Raw genomic sequence first — 18251 nt, 5'->3', positions numbered from 1 at the left:
AAAAAAAAAAAAAAAAGCCAGCTACACAAAACTCCATGTCCATGACTTGAGTTTAGTTGCAGGCAGTAAGTGCCTTAGTCAATTTAGAATTGTAGATAAACAGAAAAATTTTAGATACCTAGTTACAGTAAGCACACAACATTTAGCAGCACAAAGGTGATATTTACAGGGATCTCATATTTCACCATTTCTGCTGATTGGTTGAAAAACATGTTTAACGTTTTCTGTAAAATAGAGAATTACTTCTTTTCTTTGTCTTTCCTGTTTGATTTGCTTTGGTATCTATGTCCATTGCATTTTTTTCTGTCTAACTTACCAGAGTGATTCTGTAATTCTTATGATTAAATGTGCAATTAAGGCTTAAGCACTATTAGCACTAGGGATTTTGAAATTAGGATGAGACTAACATTGACATCAAATTTAAATGTCAGCACTACTGGAATAGGAAGTGTGACTTTGATCTTTCAGTTAAGAGCTATGTAGCTCTGCCATGCAAATTGCTAACGGGTATAAAGCATGATGAGGCATCAGGACTCAATGTACCCAGCAGCAGTACTTAGCAGACCTATAATGGATTTACCCGTGGTAATTTTTGGAATTATATGTATGCTGAGAGCATACAAATGACACAGTGCAAATTATATTATTTTAACTTGTTTATCAACTTGTCATCATAGCCCTTTCTTTTTTTTTTTTCAGTGCAGCATTGTAAATCTGATTCATGCAGAGAAAGTCACAAAGATGCATTGGCCTGTCTAGATTTCCAGCAATATTATTATGAGAAATACATTAATTTGTCTGTATGGAAAGGATTTAAAGGTTGTTGCATTCATTTGTTACCAGAGACTGAGCACTTAATCACACAGACTTGGTTCAGCAGGAAAATTATCTCTTCTTCTCAAGTCCATTAACAGTACTTTTACAGAGTCTTGAGAAATATAAATATTGGAGGATATTAATGAAAAGGACATCTATACATGATGTATTGGTGCCCAAAAATGTGATTAAGTGCCCTGTTAATTAACTTTTTTTGCTATGATACTTTGAAAGTATAGTCATTTTTTAAAGCTTACTGAACTGCCTAGAAAAAGACCAGTAGTTTGATCTGGGTGAACTGTTGTCCCGTCAGTGATTCAATGATGAGTAACAGCAACATACATCTGGGTGAACTGTTGTCCCGTCAGTGATGAGTAACAGCAACATATAGTGCACCCCAGATACGTCACGCTATATAAAACAAAAGGCTGAAGTTAGTATTTTATTACTACAGCAGTACCTCCATGAGCACTCCTCCTCTCGCTACTTTTCTGCCACCAAGCAAAACATTGTTATAACAGTGACAGAGAAACCTGTATCTTCCTTTTAAAGACGGGAATTTGAGGCATAGAAAAATTAAAGGTCACAAAAAAGAAAATCTAAAAGGACCTCCCATTAAGCAGTGATGTTTTTCCTGAGATCAGGACAGTGGAAGTGAGGCTGGTTTGGAATTCTGGCCCTTGAGAGCTTAGGCAAGGATGCTCAGGCATAGCCAAGGACTGACCCCAAGTCTCTTGAATGCAGTCTGCAAGGCCATCCTTCTCACTAGAAGTTACCTTAAGTCTATGTCCTGGCATCAATGGACTTTAATAACAAGAGGAAATCAAATAGCTCTGAAATAGTGTTTTCATTTTGAGATCTTTTACTATTAATTATTGACTCAAAAGGTTTTTAGTGAGTTAAATGGAAGCTGAGTGAATGTAGGGTTTGCAGGATCAGGTGGCAAGATACTTGTGTCTGACAGATTCCTCAACTGTCCCAAGTAGATCTCAGATTTGAGGAAAAAACCCTCTGACATACATATGATGCGATATATTATGCAACTAATTATTATAGATAAACCATTCCAGTTTTTCTGCCTAACCTCTGTTCATGTTTGTTGGAGTTCTGTTAATGGGATAATCTCAATTAAAAGACACAGGTAGTTTTTCCTATATTACAATGGGAAAAAACAGCAAGATCGGTACCGTTAGAAACGGCCCTTTATTTCAAGAAAGTAAAGAGAACAACATTCTGAAATGTATCTTTTAGAACAGCAGTTCATTCCCTTACTTGTCTGGTGGCTGGGTTTACTGTTTAACAGTGAAATATTAATTTTTGTTAGTTTTAATTTTTTTATTGAGGATCTTCTTTCATTGACAGAACCACTCTAAAAGCAGTTGTAAAAAATTATCACCCCAGCATGGGAACATACCTCACAACCAAGGAGACATTAAATTCACTCTACTTCACTGCATTTGCATTCTGCAGTTATTAATGAGTTAATGAGCTGTACAGTTTTAATTAATAGAACATAAATGAAGAGACAGGAAAGGATATTAGAGTGAGTGAAGCCCGCGAGTGAAGGCTTTAATTACACTCCCATCTTCAGGTCATTAGCTGCATAACTACCTGTGGATGATCTGATAATTATTCTCTCATGGCACTAATGAATTTGCTTTTTGTTTGGATTGATAAAAATGTTAATATCCTTTCTATGAACAATTAAACTCACTGACATGAGGTGTATAAAAAAACTACAGTTAAAATACCTGACCATACTCTGCATGTCTTCCTTCACCCCTCATGCTGCTACATACTGTTTTTAATTAAAACTTTTCCAGAATGACTTCCCATTAATTTTACTGCAATTTGGATAGCAAATCTTTGTAGTGCCTTGCAAAAAGACAAGGAACAAGCATTTCATTTTTCATAAAAAAGTTGCTAAGTGTTCTGATAGAATTTATAGACAGCAAAACTGGTTACATTATTCTTGAACTTAGAGATACCTGTTCAAGATTGTTTTCCCCCCTAAAAAGTAGAGGCATACCTCATGTCCTTTTTTTGTGGTAGCATGTAACACAAGGACTACATAGAAACAAGTTCTCTTCAACTTTGTGAATACCAATGAGTAACACTCAGCTAGCATTGCCACATGCCCAAGGACAAACACACTTAAACACTGGATAAAAAAATAACTTGTTACATGATGCAGATTTCCAAATACTTCATAGTTTTTTTTGGTTTTCTTTTTAATGATTAAATGCCTTAAAGATTCTCAGGCACATGACAACTTGGCCTGAGTAAGAAAAAGGCCATAAAGAAAAAGCTAAGTCTTCCATGAAGTAATGGCCTTATGTTTTCAACAAACAGCAACCGAATAATATCGTATTAGTATCTTGAAAATAAACAAGCTATACTGTTCTTGTTTTGTAAGATATTGTTCTATGAAGCATAATAGATATTATTTTGTCACTGTTAAGACAAGTCAAAAGACAACATATGGTAGGCTTATAAAATTCTTGGAGATAGTGAGGTCCAGCCCCACCAGGTAAGAGCTGCCCCTGCTTCACTCTCATGGGGGTCCCTATCCCAGAGCATTGACAGTCTTAGATCAACAAGAGACTGCCCTACTATGGACCAGATCTCCTGTTGCAGCGCTTGGCCTACACTTGCAAAGAGTTGAGCTCACTTCTCGCTGTTAAATTAGCACCGAGCACACTGTTAGTTTCACATCAGCCTTTTGCGCCAACTCCAAGTCATTAAGCATTTGCTGCCTTGAGAAAGGCAGCACTTTTTTCATAAACAGTCTCAGTTTGAATTCTTGAGGCTTCAGACCCAGAGAAACTAAATGACATCGGAAACTAGAGAATCATTACCTTGCGGTCAATTTTGAAGACCATCAAGAATTTCAATAGCTAAATTAACAAAGTTTTTTGAGCTTGAAAGCAAGGTATTAGCAACACATCAGGATGCTCAGAAAGTTCAAAAAAAGCTGGCAAAAACAAACCATGAACTTCCACCTGTTGCATTTATAGATACACCGAAGAGCGTAATTCTTCTTCTCATGATTATTATATTCTGTGGATACTGAACAAAAATTCTTAACACTTTTTAAAATAGCTTCCATACTATGGGAGGCCTACTTTGAACTGAAAACTGGTGTTTCATCACTCATTTAACAAGTATCAGAGTTGGATAGATCATTTCACTCGCCTTTGATTTCACGCCGGATCTGCTAACTTACAGACTAGAAAGGACAGGAAAAAGGCGTACGACTAATCAAAGCAGGATCACTACAGTGTTTGCAGATGACCTGGTAGTGTTGAATAACTCGTAGGAGAGCATGAAGCATAATGTGTGATTAAATTATTAGATACATTGAGCATTTAAAAATGCAGGACAGAACCTTGTGACATTTTTGCTGACTCATGACTTAGGTCCAGTTAATAACTGAAGCAGATTATTGCTCTTAGAAGTTGTGCCTGCACTGGACAAGAAAGAAAACAACTAAGTGTTATTTCTAACCTAGAAATTGGCCTGGCCAAACAGCTCTTAGTCTGAATTTAGAAGGCTTACCGATATAATTCCCGAAGCTATTTTGAATCTATTTTACAATACACTTGTTTCTGTACCAGGGCAATCACAACAGGGTTAAAGCAAATACCTTCCCATCTGTCTCCATTTATTTGAGGTTTTAATTTTTTTTCTTTTTTAAAAACCCTTTTCTGTTTAAACTGTTATTCTGCTTTTTCACTTAAGCATTTTGTAATGGAGCTAAAGCTAACCATGCTGAGTACATCAATTTTGACTACAGTTAATAAGGCGTTTGTGTAACCCCAGTGACCCAAACAAGTCCCCTTGGGAGTCCTACTGCGCCCGCTACAATTCACACATATGAAAAAGAACTCTTCAAAAAGGGAAATGGCAGTATTAGCATGAAGTTAAGCATATTAGGCTTTATTCAAAAGAACTGTAAACTTTAGTGGCTAGCTTGTGACCAACTACAGAGATTATTTATCCTGAAGTTGCAGGGCTGAACTCCCAGTTTTGACTGTACTTCAGTTTGACAGTTGTGACATTGGGCAGAGGACGGAGGTGAGGAGGCAGCAGTTGCTTAGCAGGTTACTGAACTGATAGTACATTTGTTATGTGGATGCTGGAAGCTCATATAAAAATTTAATATACACTTTCTTCCATAACAAATATATATTCATAAATAATCTTGACCTAAAAAACCCACTGTGACCAAATAGCACTTTTGTTCTTTTGAGACTTTGTTCTGCGTAGTATTTTTATGGTTAGGAAAAGCAACCAGCCCAGACAGCTGTCTTTTCTGATACATTTGTTATGTGGATGCTGGAAGCTCATATAAAAATTTAATATACACTTTCTTCCATAACAAATATATATTCATAAATAATCTTGACCTAAAAAACCCACTGTGACCAAATAGCACTTTTGTTCTTTTGAGACTTTGTTCTGCGTAGTATTTTTATGGTTAGGAAAAGCAACCAGCCCAGACAGCTGTCTTTTCTGACCAGTATGTTTTAAGTCTGTAGATATTTTACTGTATATCATTTAGCTTTTCTTCCTGAAAAAATAAAGAATACCTGAGAGGTTCTGACTGCTATAAAATTCATAATGGTTCAATTCTGTATTGACTTTCTAACTTAACAAATGCTTAAGAACACAGCCAAAACATTGAATAGAAGATTATACCCTTTCTCAGGAAAATCCATAAGCAGTGTTATTTTGAAATTCCATAACAATTTTTTGAATCTGGGTTTTGTAAACCAGAACAGAAACAAGTTCCCCAGAGAAATATTTTTGAATTTATTAAAAAATGAATATATGAAAAATAAATTAAAAAAATGTATGTCTGTGTAGTTTGTATGTTTGATTGCTCTTGGGGTAAAGCCAGTTGCATTGTACAGACATACTGGATGCAGTTGACTACAAAATAAAGATATAACTGCTGCATATAGATATGTAGCTGTCTTCTGAATCTGCCTAACATAAGATAGGCAAGTGTAACCCTTTCTAATTCAAAGTGTTGTGAGTCACTTAGAAATGTAAAGACTTTGATCAAGAGAAGCTTAAAAAAGTAAAGAAAATTACCCACTGGGATGAGAATAGCTACACACTTGTGAAAACAAATACTTACTTAATTAGCGAGCTTTTAAGAAGAGAGACATATTGCTCTGGCCACTAAAATATAAAGGAACATAATCTATACCTTTTATATTTTTTTATTGCTATAATTAATTCAGTATACGTGTACAGATCGCTAGTGCTAGACAGGTGGTTTTTACAGCCAGCTCCTGTAGTCGTTACCACATACTGTGCAAGCTCAAATGCAAGTTTTTATTACAACTGGGTTTATTAACAAATAAAAACAGGAAACAGTATATCCAGCTCAAGTTTTAATTAAAGGACTAGTTAATTCTAAGACCCCTCTGTTGGGGGTCTGCTCAGTCGCACACTACATGTCTTGCTGTGAGGAGGACTTCTCGAATCTCAATGGGAAAAGATACAGAATGGCACAGCTACCATCGCCAAAAATCAACTCAACTGTCTTCACACGACAGCTAAATAGAAAAACTGGTCCTCCTGGCTGTTGGATCCCTCTCATACCCCTTGGCCAGGGCGATCCTCTTCAAAACATGGTCTTCCCCATAATGCACAATGAGGATAACTTGGGGACATTTGTTTTGATGAAAAAGAAATGAGACATGCCCATGAAGTAGATTCACTCAGATAGGATTATTACTTGAGTAGTAAAAGGTTATTAGTGAAAAAATTAAGCTGCACTTTTGGCTTATTCTTTGTGATTTTATACTGAATATATACCATAGCTAGGTCTCTTTTGTACCACTAACATGGTTCCAGTGATTTGTTTAAATGGGTTATATAGGCAAGTAGTTCATCTGGGAGTTTAAGTGACAGATGTTTTGAGTTGAGCTATTGCTCACCTAGTTAAGCATCTGAAATACTAATGACCAGGTCCATACAAAGAAACATTATGATGTGACTCGAAGTATTTTAAATAATGTTCATGACTTCAATTTTTAGATCCATTTCTGCAGACCAATAGACCAGTAATTGTTTCAGGGCATTTTGAAATGCTAATGATGGCCCAAATAAATGGTTTTCATTAATGCTAGAGAACATTCCTACACTGTAAATGTAGAAAATTTGTGAATTTTGTGAAATTGTGAAAAAAGCATCACTCAGGGAACGTGGCATCCAGGATTTCAAAGAGCAGTCCAAATACAGGTTCTTTTGCCCAGCCAAAGTATGTGTATTGGGTGATTGTACAAGACACTTTCCTAGTTGCCTGTGCATTTAATCCTCCTGTCATTTAATCTGCAAACCCAGCTGGACATATTGGAGGGTTTGGGTTGGTTTTTTTTTTAATTCAGACCCAAGGAAGGATGAAAGGTTGTTTCTGGAATGAAAGTGTAGTGGTATTAGTAGGAAGTAGGTAATAGGACATAGTCAGAAGCCTTTGGAAAGACGGCATTTGATGGCAACAAGATGACACAGGCTTTCCGCTGCAGTGTGCTGTACAGAGTGGAGCACGGCCACTATGCGAGAACAGAGCGTTTCCTCCGCTTTGTACCTGCCTGCTCAATGAATCAGGCTGGGCCAGAATCATAACCATGGCTTCAAAGTCACCCACTGTCCTGGAATTACTGTCCATAGAAACCAAGCACCACCCCCCCCAAAGTAACAGTGCCACTGCCCCTGCATGCACCCTACCTGCCCTAAAGCTGTTGTGTTTTCGTTTTCCGTCACCATACCTCATTTGTCTGAAGCAGCCAAAGCTTTTCGATTACTTAACCTTCTTAGTACAGCAAGATCTGTGTAATGTATTAGTTATATTAAACAAATCAGAAGTGTTTACTCACAAAAAATTGAAGTCAAAGTGTCATAGAATAGTAATTTATCACAGGGTCTCGATTCAATGATTCAGAACATGAAGCATAAAAAATACTAAAGGGTTCATTGTATAATAAAACAGCCTTGAGGGGATGTAAAATTAAAGTAAAAAATTGGACTGTGTTGTCGGATCATCAGTTTGTGTAAGCTGATTTAATTTTATTACAATCAAAAGGCAATATCTAGATTTATCAAGAAGCAAGCATAAAATTTATACAGACAAGTGGCTGCTTCAGCATCTGTAAAATGCATTCCTGGTTCAGTGATAAGAAACTTGAATGGCAACAATATTTGGAAAAACTATGACCCAGGGGAAAAAAAAATAGTCGTGTAACAACAAATGTGATCACACTTCAATACATAGTTTAGGATGATAATCTTGGTCCACTTAAAAATATAAAAAGCAAAATACCACATAGGTTATCCAAAGTTGTGAGCTGGAATTAATCCAGACAGTAAATCTCCAGTAGATTCAGTTGCATTATTTAATGGAGCAGATCAGTATTGCTTTAAAATCTCTACTAAAAGTCAAATAAAACATTCATGTTTTGATCAGCACTAATTGTTAGATTTTACAGTTTAAGTCTATATGTTTTTAATTCCTTTGTGCCCAAGGGAGCACAAAGTTTTACACCACTGACTTACCCAGCAAATGCCAGACCGGCATCAGATCCTATCACCTTTGATAATCATATTGATAATACAGTACTCCAGTCCACTTCTTAAGGGAATGGAGCATAGCAACTCAGAGTTAATCCAACATCTTTTTACTTCTGGGGAAAGAAAATGCTCTTCTAGGCAAAGAAGAGTCAGAGTTCCTTCATTTTGGCTGAAAAAATACTTGTATCAAGAGGCAAATACTGAAATTAGAGGTTAGTTTTTCCTAGCTCTAGAAAGCATCTTTTCTTGTACTTTCCTTCTTTTGTTTCCCTACACCCTTACAATACAGTTTCCTTTTTCAGAAGCCTACAATGATTTGTATTTCTTTTGTGATAACTTGAATCTGGATGCAGTTCCAGTGGTTGAATCATTTTTAGTGTGCAATTCTTCTATGTGCAAGTACAAATATGTGGCTGTTTTGCAAGCATAGGAGCATTCCCTCATGTTTTCTTTCATGGCAATCTTGGTCTCAATAGATTTGGTAAAAGTTCACTTTCATGAGTTATGAAAAATGGTTTGAAAGAGGCAAAGCAACAGATAAACACTAAGTATATATGGTAAGTACGAGCAGCCTTAGGTAAGATATTAGATATGTTCACCTTAATATTCTAGTGGTATATAGAACAGTCCAAACAAGGACTAGGCACACACACAACATGACAGGACTTTGCTAAGGACATTGAAGCAGTCAACTTTATCCCCAAAAAATCATCATGGGATCTTTAATGTCCCCTGTGACAGGTAGAACATCTGTTTACTTCTCAGCCCTAAAGAGGTAAATTATAACATTATCAGCTTCAGCAGCATATTTGGAGTTTTATAGATCCCATGTCAAGAGCCCATTTAGGGAAAAATAAGTAAAAGGTGTCCAAGGGGAACCTAAGGTCTAGAATGCAGCTCTGTTTTGTAGATTAATGTTTTTATTTAAGAAAATGCTATAGATGTAGAAAGTGTCATGACTCAGCCCTGGCTGCACTCAGCTAACAGTGTTGGAGCCTAACTACATTGCTACTGTTGGTACTACTTCATCCTCATTCTTTCATACAAGGATCTCAAAACACTTCAAGCATTCCACAATTATTTGTTGCATCAACTGAAGGTAGAAATTACTTTTCTGTTTTATTTCTTTGATCTTCTGTTTACAGACAAGGAACAAAAGTTCATTTTCTTTGCTCAGGGTCACTCAAAACAGTGGAGAAGAGCTCAAATGTTACAGCTCCCAAAATCATATGTAAACCAATAGACCATATTCCCTCCACTGGATAATTCTGGAGAGGATGCTTGGCAAGTGTAATACATTTGAGTAGAATTTATTTTAGCTGTTCTGAAGAGGCTAGTTTAAAATACCCTAAGGGTGAATTTTTTTGAGAGGTTCCAAACCTGCTTGGTACATTTTTCTCTGCACTTTACATGTGTAATTGCACTTGCATGCAAATAGCATTTGAGTGAATGCACAGATCAAATAAGCTGACAGCTCACATATACAAGTCCTGTTTGCTTCTAATAGAGCTACAGGGCTAAGTATTTACATGCACAAATATGGCTAATTTTTAAATACATGCTGCAGTTACATTGAAATCAAATGGTATCAATCACATTCTTAAGAGTTAATCATCTTCTTAGGTCTCTTTCTATAAAGGGCAATGGGATATTTTAAGGTTATCCTTACAGAATTTCGAATATTTCAACCAAAGAAAATAAATAGGCAGGGAACCGGGTCCTGTAACTTATCTTCCACCTTCATAGCTGTGTTGGTTATCTGAAGTAAATGTCAGGGACTGAACTGACTGGCAGAAATTGTGACAGGAACCAAAGCAGCAGCCAAGACATTCAGTATACAAACTTTATTGTAATAAAACTGGCAAGAAGCAGGTATCACACCAGCCACCGCAGGGAGAGCCACTCTATGCAAAGTGATTCCATTGCATCATCATCTTCCCATCAGTGGGAAAGAAAGTCTCTGATAACTAGGCTAACTGTTGATTGATCGCAGGTCTAGTCTTTACATTAAGTAAATTATCTTGAAGCCAAAAATAAGAATTAATTTGCCTTCCTTAAATGCCTGCCTCATTAGTAGAAGCCATAATTTGTAGAGTTAGGAGAATAGGTTAAATTAGAATGACCATTATATTTTCCTAAGCTCTTTCTGGTTCACTGTGGCTCTGAAAAGGAAATGATGCTCCAGACAATATCATTCAAATTTAGATACTTCTGTATTACTAACTCTTACTGTAACACTCCCCCTGATTTTATCATCCAGGGTATGTCTGTGCAAATGCGATCCTCCTCTCAAGAAGTTTATCTTTTTCCCTTGTTTACTTCAACATGAAATGACTATGTGTTTGGTTTGCCACTGTGCTGGGTGTTGGAGATCATATATGCAATTTAAGTGAAGTATTTAAAAATCAGAACCAGGTAAAATTCTCCAGGTCACCACCTGAAAGATAAAGAGATAGCGACTGTCTCTAAATTACATCTAACTTTGACTGAGAGAATGACACTAATTTGAAGCACTGAGAATCGATTCTTCAGATGAAGAAATGAGGTTAATGCTTAGTATGTATTGAACATAAAACACAGGTGATGCTGTGTTTGCAGGCTATATCTTGTGGATTTGTATAGTCCAAGTTCTGCCCTTGTATTTCTCTCTTTTCCTGCATTTTATAGATCTCTTCTGCAAGCCAAAGAGAAAGGAGACAGGCACAAGTTGATCCTGGCTGAAAGACATAACCCTCCGGAAAACGGAGAATGAAAAGGCTGGTTTAGAAGCAAGCAAGCTGAAGTATATTCTCTTTAGAAACACTGATTCCCACTTTTCTGTTTCAAGATGAGAGCGCCTGCTTACTGTCTGAATTTTAAAGAGATGCAGCTGCATCCACAGATCTATAATTTTCTATAAACCAGAGTAGAGCAAATGAGAAGGAAAGCAGATCCCTGAGCCTAGACTTTCCTCCCTCTTCCACAGCCTGTTCTGCCCGAGCTGCTACTTTTCAGCCACAACCTGTAGTAGCAAAAACCTTTATTGCTATCTTTTTAGGGGAATTCCCTAGCCACCATGAAAGATTTTCAAGAATAACTCTTACCCCAACTCTGTCGCTACTCTTTTTGACTTGTTTGTTGGAAGCCTAACAGGCTTTGTATCCCCTTTAGGAAAGCTTGCTAGAAGATACGTTTTTTTAGTTGGTTTCTTTGTGTTCATTAATTGACTTCATAAAACGTATTATGTTACTAAACCTAATCCACATAATAATATATACAGAACACATTATATTTTGGAAAGACTCCTTTAAATAAGAAAGTTTAGCATGTTTGGATTTTTGTATAGCTGAAGGTATATATAGTTACTTCAAGGAAGATATGGATGCATAGCTAGAAGTTGAGACCGTTTATTTCTGAACCTTCCAGAATGGAACATCCATTTTTATTTAGGTTTTTTTCTAGTAGATATTATTTGCTAAACTCAAAACAGAACAAAATTTCTTAGTCTGAAAATATTTTGCATCACATAATAGCTAAATAGCTATTGAAAATTCATTATCAGTTTAGAAGTGTTAGTAATATATTAGCAATATTTTCTGAAGACATCAGTTTTCTTAATTATATAAGAGCAGAAAGTGCTCACTTAAAAAGCAGTGTTAAGAAACATAAAACCCCAAATTTCTTATTTTTACTGATCATCTGACTTTTTCTTAAAAGAAGAATTTGTTTCTTTGTTAGCCAGACTACATGCAAGCAAAGAAAGAAACTATTCATATCTTAAATTAACTTACCAAATGCAACAGTCACTTAACTGATGCTCCATCCAATACTGCTGAAGCTCTTCCCTATGTTTCTATAAACTAAATTTACTCAACAGCCTCAAATATCAGAGAAGGAAAATTAATTTTTTTTTTTTTTTTTTTTTCCCTCCCCCCAAAGCAGGATGTGTTTCTAGTTAGTCCCAAGTTAAGTGATCCCAGCTGAGCTTATACATCACCCCACCCCACCCCCTTCATTTTTGTCCCTATAAATTGTGGTGAGATCAGTGTATGGCCTATTTTTTAGGAGATGGATGGGAAGTTGCAGTGTGGAGAGTTACTTTGCTCTGGAAGGGGAAAATAAAGTAATAAAATTTCTATTATTTTTAAGAAGTGAAACAAATGCAGAAAAACTTTTTAGTATAGCTGTTGCTCAATTGAAGAGGTTTTATTTTCTGAAGATGCATGTTTCAAGGGTCTGATGTAAGTCTCATATTGCTTTTCTTCTGTGTAATGGGGTAGTCTACAGTTGGGCTTTTCTTTGTAAAAGTTTAACTGTGTCTTTGTAGTCTTTTCTAAAGTCTTATATATGTAGAAATGCTATACCATATTCTTTCTATGTCTAGCTAAGTAACAGCAAGATGTTAGAAAGCTGCAGTATAGATCTTGAGTGGAAAAAAACCCAACAAACACTTCACTCCATTCTTATAACAAATTCTGAGGTTTATTAGTAAGGAAATGTATTTTTTTTTTCACTTCTTAGCAGAAACTTTTGCAAAAAGTTCTCTTAAGATGTTTTGTTACTGAACAATCACTTATGAGCTCACTTCTATAAACTGTTTAAGAATTGCTAAAAGTCTTCTTTCTAGTAGCTGCTGAGGGTACTTAGTCTGGAGTCTGTGGAGCAAGTTAGAAAACAAGAAGGGAGTAAAAATTACAACTTGAATGTGGAGGAAGATAGTCCCAGATTTTTTGGTCTGCTCTGTATGAAGTACCTTATTACAAGATAAGGCATAGGGGAATTTTTAATGATTCTAAAGAGAAGTTTCTTCATGTTCTGAACTTTCAGCCTATTTTGAAAATATGTGAAAACTTTCAGCTAACTGCTTGGCACCGACTTACATTTGAGCCGTGTATATGGAGGCTAGTAAATAGTTTGTCTGTGCTATCTCAGTCTTTTGTGTGAAATGTACAGCACTTCTTCACTCTCTTCCCTGGGTTATTTGTATGTTTTAATGAATGTTGGGATATATCCTGATAACTACACATGCGTCTCCACTGATTTCTCGAAACCTTGACTAAAACCGTCAAATTCTTCTAATAGAAGCAATTGGACTTTGAGGGATAAGGAGGGGATGCCTCCCGCACATCTCAGCAAGGTGTGGCTTTGCTGGCTGTTAGCAAAAGATTTAATGTGTGTCTGGCTAGTTTTGTAGGTCTGAAATCCTAGTGACTTGAGACTAATGTCACTCTGCAGTCTTGGCGATGTCTGGTATTGAACATGTGGATTATCTTTGACTCAAGAATGGAAAGCTTGAATTTCAGTAATTTAAAATGAAAATTGGATGTTATCTTGAAATTTTTCATGAAAATCAACTGCCTTTTTGGATTTCCCCCAGTCATAGCCAGGACCCTTTGCAATTATACTCTATACAGGATAAAGATCTGTTCACTGCTAAACCTAGAGACAGTTTTCCCTTAAACCAAAACCTGCCAGTCTAAATGGGTATAATAAAGAGGTTGGAAAAAAGGTGGAGAGGGGAGGTGCCCAGTGTTACAGAGCAGGTCAAAGTAGAGCCAGTAAGAGGACCTCTGTCTCCTCAGGTAAGTTATTTACTAACTGTACTGAGATTTGGAATTGCTTTCTGCTCCATAGGGGAGGTCTAATTACTCACTCAGGCCTCCATTGCTAGTGAATTATGAAGCCATCTGTATCTCATGAATATAAATTCCATTCTCTCTGGTGTAGTTATATATAGTTATATCATTAGGGGGATGGCATATTCCATATATAGAGAAGGATAGAGGGATATACTTCTCTTTAAAAAACAGGAACAGTTTTCTAGCAACACAAACGATCATATGTTCGGAAAGATAGATTATTTCATTTTACTCCTGCTGACATGCAATATGTCAATTAAAATATTAACATATTTTTTAATTCAGCAGATTGATTTTCACTTTGCCTTATTTTTAAGTAATTCATCTTTCTTTGCTGCCTGAAAGAAACGTGGTATATTTATTCATCCCCTGAGCCAAAACTGTGACTGCTGCATGAAATACTTGCTCCTATCCTCTGCTGTTTTGCCCCAAAACTAACAGTGCTGCCAGCTTTTACTCCTTGGAGACAGGAAGCATAGCAGAAAAATATTTTCTATATTGTATAATGTTATAGTTTCCGAAAAGTCCTATACCTAGTGTATACAGGCAATACGATGCTTTCATTCCAGTCTTCCTTGCTGAGAGCCCATCAAAACTGGCAATGGTACAATTGAGCTCTAACCATTATGCCGGAGATGTGCTATCTTGTGAAAATAACCTGAAGAAAGGGCTGCTTTTATGCAGGCTTTTGTGTAAGAAAGAGGTTAATGACATGAGAAGCTTCCAGGCGCTAGAGCAGGAGGCAGGGAAATGGGATTCTTAGCTGAAACTGCCTGGTTTGGGGCAAAGCCGGGAGCTTGCTTTGGACCTTGTGTTTTGAAAAGCGAGAGAGGATGCAGCTTTGTCACTTCACAGGACATGAGGAAAAAAAAGTCTGTCTCTGCTCTTGTCTGCAGTCCCTTGAAATGTCTGTGCTGCTCCCAAGCCTTTAAACTTGTTTATCACTGACTCACTGAGACCAGTATTGGGCTGACATTTTCCAGGGCAGATTTCTGAAGCTGTGCAGTGAGCTGGCACTGAAATAATTGGCCTAATTTTTCAGAAGTGACAAAGATCCCACTGACATCTTCATTACATCCTGAGACATTTAAGAAGATAACGCCAGGCACCCACATTTGAAAATCCTAGCCTTTTACCTCAGAAGGAATTTGTGAAGATTACTGTGTTCCTAATGCCTTTTGAAATCCTTAAAAGGTTTTGTGAGTGAAGAGTAAGAACAGCAGCAGCGTTACGATACACAGTCTTCAGTGGCTCTGTTTACTTGCCAGGTCAAAACCCATGCTAGGCAACCAGTGAGACCATAAACCAGGAGTCTGGGAGGTTAGAGTATAGGGGAGTAAGATCTGCCCACAGTATTATGTGTGCAAACACCTGCAGGTTCTGTGATAAGCTGCATTTTTGAACTAAGTGTTATAGCAGTAATACTGACTAGACTTCTCTGTAAATCTGATTTCAAAGGAATAATTATTCCCTTTTTCCAGACTTAGAAGCTAATGGGAAGTGACTTGCTTCGAGTGTGAACAGAGCACACTGAACTGCCTTCTGTCATATGGCAAGAAGGGTATTAACTGGAAATATTAACAATGAAGCGAACACCAGATTATCCCCAGTTTTCTAGTCAGAGCTATTTATCATTATGCATGTAGGGTTTTATTCCATGTTCACTAAGTCAAATGTTTGTTCTTTCCATGCTTGGTTTGCACAGCCAAGTAGAAACTTCAGAATTTGCATTCTCTAAATTGCAAAATTTTGTTTCCATAAACTACAAGCAGAAAACAAATGCTATTGTTTATAATCTGTCCCATTAGTATTTATCTTCAAATAATGTTAATTAAACTAATGAACATCTATGCCTATTGCTTTACTCACTCAGCTTGTGTTACAAGCAAATCACTCAGACATTTGAAAAACTAAGCACAGAGATTACTCAACAACTGGCTAACAATTTTGATCTGAACTACACTTTTAAAAACAATTATGAAGGTTCTTGACAGATGTAATATTCTAGCTGTAATCTTATTAGTAGAAGCAGCAATGGTAAGACAAGTTGCAGTCTGGATGAATTTACTGCCAAGGCTAAACTATTTATTTTTGGCAATACAAGTTTTTCAAAGAGCAGATGGTTTAATTCTCTGAACCAGCTGCTAATAAATAGGAGAAGGAAAATCAGAGGTGGGGATTGAAATAACTGTTATCCACCCTTCAAAATTCAGCAGGGTTTAAAGGTATGTAGCCATTCCAACCTCAAGTAATGGATTTTACTTTTACTTTCTTCAGACTGAAGTACTTAGAGCCTCAAGTGATATAATATAATGAAGTTTGTAAAATGACCACTTCTTCAAAACTAGTCTAAGGAAGCAATGAAAATACTCAGTTTAGATGCTTGGGAACTTGGTTTTGCAGCAAAAACTTGAGGCTTAAAGATGTATTAGATTAGCTAGATCCAATTAAACTGCATCAAGCTTTGGAAAAATGGTAAGGTTTCAACTAGTCAATTAACAGTCAGGTCTTAGACATTTACTTCTATCACTGAAGTGATTCAGTTGTGATATTTAGCTGCAATATTTGTTCTGACCATTCTGTTAGGTGGAACCTTTTAAACACTCTAGGATATACAGGGCATAATGCAATGATATGACAGCAGAACCTTGAGAACAAAACCCATGAACTTCAAGACCTTGAACTGATGAATCCAACTTCACTGGCTCTGTTAATCCTTCTTAAACAACCCCATAAACCTGGTATGCTGCGACTGCATGGGATCCAAGCTTAGCTGCTAGCTGTGATACAGTTCGGGAATTTCTAAACAGATTCTTATTTCCTTCTGATTAGGCAAATAAAAACATCCTGCAGTGAATTCCAGCTGCATCTGTTCATGGATTTTGTTTGCTGAATGCTCCCCGGGAAGCCCACACAATGCTTATGATTGTGTGCAATTTATATCTTGCTCCTGGAAAACAGTTGATGCTGCCAGAGACTTATTTGCACAAGGTTTGGGAATGTGTGGTGAGGGCACAGGAGATATGAGTGGCTGTTGCACCATGGTGCAGGAGAAATGAATGTGCTGTTGCCTGTGGGTATTTGTTTTTTAATATGATCATAGAAGATTGCTTAGTGTTTTTTCCCTTCTTTCACTTGCAGGTTTCTCCTTTTTTGTTCTCCTTGGATGCTAGGATACTGCACGCTTGATGTTAGCTGGTCCACCACTTTCTCTGTTCTTATTCCCTGTCATGCAAGTATTCAGGGGTAGTATGTACAACTCTCTCCAGTCAGGCTTCCATTTAATCTTAGTTTGGCAAAAATGTGCAATGACTTCCTAAGGATGTCCTTCCATGAATTCTTGAAAAGTCTGCTGTGTCTTGAACATGTTATGACTGAATATTAAGCCACCCAAGATGAGAACTGTCTTGTTTTGAAACCTAAGTTATTAGAAGCAGTAGTTCCTGTCTTGAAAGAACTTGTTCTGAAGGTCAGAGTGCTGCTTTGGCTAACAACAAGTCTGACCGCAACCCTCAATCTCACTTTGCTCAGTGATAGGTCCAGTGGAGAGCAGGCTGGATGTGATCAACATGTGCATGTGATGGATGAACTCCCATAACAAGCTCTCCTTCCAGCAAACTGCAGTGATTCTGCTTTGAAACTTCTGTGCAACTCACTGAAAAGCTGTAGTACCCCAACGCTGCTGTGGCAAAAGGCATATAAATTCCTTTGCATAACACAATCGGAAGACTCACAGATCCCAGCAGAAAGGCCAAGTGTATAACAAGTAGGGTGGGTGCAGAGTGTATGCTGTACTAGAAGCAGTAATGAATTAATCATGAAGAAAAAACAAAGCAGGAACCTTAACTACATGATGCCAGAAGCGTCAGCCTTCAAAGAGTAGGTTATAAAGGGTAAAGCAAGAAGGTCACTTAAGGAACCTGTGCTCACAGTAATTCAGGTAAACTTAAAACCCAGCCATTTGATGTTGTTCACCCTGGTCTACATAATGAATCACAACTAATTCATATAAAATCCCACAGCTGTCTATATGTTCCCCTGCGTTGTCTTCTGCTATTTTCCTGTGTCACCACACCTCCATACTAGCAGTTATTTTCCCTTTGCACGCAAAGCCTCATAGCTGGTACCAAAGACTTTTGAATGCTATTCCTGACAGAAACAAAGATGAGAACTATGCTGCTTTCTGCTTCATGTCCTGTCCCTCATGATCTGGCGGCTGACAAGAGGGGGGTA

This window comes from Aptenodytes forsteri, unplaced genomic scaffold (genome assembly GCF_000699145.1).
Source record: "Aptenodytes forsteri isolate BGI_AS27 unplaced genomic scaffold, ASM69914v1 Scaffold159, whole genome shotgun sequence".
Lineage (NCBI taxonomy): Eukaryota > Metazoa > Chordata > Aves > Sphenisciformes > Spheniscidae > Aptenodytes > Aptenodytes forsteri.
This window is presented reverse-complemented; position numbering follows the sequence as displayed.